Source organism: Peromyscus leucopus, chromosome X, assembly GCF_004664715.2.
Source record: "Peromyscus leucopus breed LL Stock chromosome X, UCI_PerLeu_2.1, whole genome shotgun sequence".
Lineage (NCBI taxonomy): Eukaryota > Metazoa > Chordata > Mammalia > Rodentia > Cricetidae > Peromyscus > Peromyscus leucopus.
This window is the reverse complement of record NC_051083.1, coordinates 14,305,453-14,309,957: the sequence shown is the minus strand read 5'-3', so window position 1 is coordinate 14,309,957 and position 4,505 is coordinate 14,305,453.

Genomic DNA, 4,505 nt, shown 5'->3' with positions numbered 1-4,505 from the left:
AAGACTGCAGACATGGAAACACAAAAGGCACAATACACCAATAGTGTGTAATGCTGGAACAGAAGTCAATCTGTCTACCTACCTACCTACCTACCTACCTACCTACCTATCCATCCATCTATTATCTATCTACCTACCTACCTACCTACCTATCTATCCATCCATCTATTATCTATCTATCTATCTACCTACCTACCTACCTACCTACCTACCTACCTATGCATGCATGTGCATCTAGCTCTTTTGCAAAAAAGACACAATTTTATTTATTTTTAATATTTTGATTTATTCTTCTCTCATATAATACATCCCAACCGCAGATGGCTCAGCTGTTAAGGCTAGGCTCACAACCAAAAGGACATAATTTTAATAGGGAAAATCTGAATGAAGCTTGATTATTAGATGATTATATTGTAGGGTTGAAGGCCTACCTCAACAATGTTATTGTTCTGATGATGAAGGGAAATTGTGTTTACAACTCATTCTTAAAAGATAAATGACTCAGAGACAGCAAGAAAGGGGTACAAAATATGATATATGGATGAGGGGTACACAGAAAGGTGAAGGTTTTTTTTTTTTAAATAATCCTTGAAACTTTAAGTTTTCTGAAAATCAGGAATTATTTTAAAACAACAACAAAATAATTGAGCCTCAGATGGTGCCGATCACCCCTCCCAAGTGCTAGGGTTATGCTTGTTTATGTGACGCTAAGGATTAAGACAAATTCCCTGCTTTTGTTTTGAGGTAGTTCTGATGTAGCCCAGGCTGGCCTTGTACTTGCTATGCCACTCATGATGACCTTGAACTTCTGGTAATCCTGCCTCTTGAGTACTGACATTTCAGTCATGTGTCACTGTACCCAGTTTATGGGATGCTGGGAATCAACCCCAAGGCTTTGCCCATCCCAGGCAAGCATTTTACCAACCGAGTCACACTCTCAGCCCTCAAGACAAAAATGAATGAACAATCCACACTAAACACTTTGTACTTTACCTAAGAAGAGACAATAGTGGGCCATTGGAGGGCATTAGGCTTTTGAATAGTAACTCACGAGACAGGGGAGTGAATGATTCAGTCCAAGGAAGATCTATCGTCAGCTTGGAGACCCTTATAATAATCATGTATATACAAGACCATGGTGGTTTTGAATAAAATGGCAGCACTGGAGGACAGTAATTGATAGACAAAAGGGAGAGATTCCTACATTAAGAAGAAATCAGAAGGCTTGATGGGATGTTATTGAGGTTAGAGAGAAGAGAGTGAAGAAAGCTCCCTTTAGTAATCTTTCTTAGTGTTTGAGTATGTCTGTGAAATAAGGAACATTCCTTATTCCTCATCAAGAAGTGGAAATCAGAGGTCCTGTTGGGGTGTTATTGAGATCAGAGGGAGGGAGGAATTGTTGTCAACTCTATCTTCCACTTGCCCAGCCCAAGATGCTAAAGCTGCCCTTGATTTATCTTTTTCTCACATTCCATGTGTCAGGAAATCATATGTGTCTGCTCTCAAACATAGCAAATATTTGGTACTTCTTGTCACTGTTATTGATATTAGGGTGGCTCAAGTCACCATCATGTCACACTTCACTACTACAGTGCTTTCCTAACCTTTATTCCTTCCATATCCTGTAACCAGGTGGATGCATTTAAAACAAACATCACATGCCATTCCTCTATTCTAACTCTACATCTCCTAGTTATCAGTTGTAAAGTGTTTCAAAGGCCACCATGACCCTGTGGGAAAAGACTTCTACTGTTTCTCTGTTCTTATCTGGTATTCTTCTCCTTGGCCACACTGTATAAATCACGGTAAAATGTGCATTCAATTTGTCAGATATGCTTGGGCCTTGAACCCCTCACTTGCATTATTCTGTCTTTTGTAACATTCTTTCCTCGGATATTAATCCAACAGAAAAACTCTGCAATGATGGAAAGCTTAAACAAAATAGAACCATTACTTCCACTTGGATGAAGGAAATGTGGAAGTAAGATGTCCAGAAATACTATGGTGCCACGATAGTGTTCCATCGTGCCCTGGGCTCAGATAGATTGCTGTCACAGCCCCAGCATGCCTTCTTAAGAATACTTCATGGTATAAGGTGGATGCCAGAATTTTACATATCAAGTTCATGTTTAAGTTTCCAGCATGTGGATGAGCAGAGACTGAAAAGTATTAAGCAGTTGTTCTCAACAAAGTCTGTTTCATTATAATCAGTAGTCACAGCCCTTGCACAGATAATTCTGAGTATAGTATTCAGGTACAAATTACTCACAACTTACAACTTTGGAAAGACTTTACCTTTGACATTAACAGACCACCTTTAGTAGCTAGAGAGGTTGGAAAATGCAATTGTTTCTTTCCAGGGGTCACCTGCCTGGTTAAAAATGAGTTCTGTTATTATGGAGAACGGAGGCATGGACACTAGCATCAGTAGCTCGCTGACTTTGCTCCAGTCCTCTTGTTTCTGACATGATGGTCTCATTATTTCCCTCATCCTCCACCAATGAGATCATGGGCTGGTCTAGTACCATGTGGCTCACCTTTGTTTGGGAGATAGGTGGTGCAGAGATTAGGTTTTTGAGAGACATTGGTAAGGCAAAAGAATGGAAGGACTGGCTAGGACAGACTTGAAGAAGGGGGAAGAAAAATAAATACCCGGGTCAGGGCTCTGTCTTTGATGACTACAAAAGTAAAGAGGAATTTGATGAGCTGTTGATGTTTATTCTTGTTCTCCTTCCTTGGGATCAGAACACCCAGGGTGGTCTCTGTGAGAATTGGCAGGACAAGACTTAGTGTCCCTGTAGAGTCTGGGTGTGAGTTATGTCCTTGTTAATACTTTCTACTATTTCACATTCTTTCTCCACTTCAGGGGAGGACATTGGGAATTCTTTCTAGCCCATGACACTGCAGCAGTGGCACATGTGTTGGAAGTAAGGACCTTCTGCTTATGCCAACTCTTGAATTGTCAAGAAACTCTTTTCTAACTTGGCATAATCCAAAATTCCTTTGGGGGAGGAGTAGTGTAGTTGAATAGTTTCCCATTCTGCTGCAGGGATAATGACCTAGCAGGAGGCCGCCGTGTTTGCTCTTTTAAGAACCGCAGGGTACAAGAGTCAGTCCCCAGCCAATACAAATGATTTATTCTGCCATTTCTGACTCTTATCAAGATTTGTCTTGCATGCTCCTATTTGGAGGAAGATTGGGGAAAAGATAGAGATCTTTTAATTATGGAATTCTGGGAGATGAAGGTTGTTCTAAACTTTTAAGCCCAGAGTGATGTGGACACTTTCCAAAACATGTAAATTATGTCGAGTGCTTAACAAAGGAGAACAGCAGAGGACAGGTGTCTGATAATGAACCTTGGGAAAATGGAGACAAAAAGATGTCATGATTAGCATAGAAAATAGCACTGGGGGCAGTAAGGACTCTTTGAGGAGCCCAGGACACAGCTACAGCTGCCTAGAACTCGACTGCTGGAGAGAGAGAGAGTAGGGAGTCCATGTACAAAGTCAAAGTCTTGAGAAGAGAGGAGAGTTACTGCGCATACCTTTCATGCGGACATCCTTTCAGAAGAAGCCAGAAGGCTGCTTTGTCTTTTTAGGTCATGCATCTCCCTACCTCAGCAAGCTAATTTATTCTGTAGATATATGCTTCCAATTCTGTAGATGTAGCCTAATCCTATGATGCAATGCCTGGTAGGAATTCTAGCTTTTTCTCAATAAACATCAATTTTTTTTTTTTCACTAACAGTTCTTTTCTCGTGGAGATAGAGATCTGATGATTATTTCAACAACAAAAAAAGAGCTTTCATATTTGTTAATCCAAAGCATTTTGTCTAAGGAAACCATTAATTCTTGTTACAGAAAAAATGATTTTGTCTAAAATTTGTAAATTCTTATTTGTTTCTTTCTGAGACAGGTTCTCACTATTTGTAGAAGGCTGATCTTAAAGTTCTGATTATCTTTTCTCAACCTCCTGAATTCTGGGATCACAGGCATAGGCCACCAGCCTGGTTAAACTCTTACTTATTCTGGAAGTTTCCTTTTCCAAATGAGCCTATGATAGCATGCAATTTATGAATGAGTTGCAACACCATGACTAGATGGGCTATAGCATCAAAAACAACGAAGCCCTTTGATTTGACTCAATGATGTAATGCTAAATAAAACCTTTATGTCAGTAGCAAGGCTATTTATTTATTTTGGTCACTTTATTAAAATCACTATCTCTCCATTATAGATAGATACTGTGGTTATATAGTTTACTCCTATGTGTTTGAAGCTATAACATCTAGAGTTCACTTGATGTGAAGGGACAGTATCTTTCATTTTGAAATCATGAAAGTTAAAATGCAGAAAAAATAAACCACTCTGCTCTCTGAGGCAAATACTTTAACCACTTAAGCTGAACAAGTCAAGGTTCCATTTTTATAGGAAATATAATTTTCAGATGGCCTTGTTTATTTCCATCTGTTCCTAGGATGAATTAGAGCTTTTACAAAAATCTTC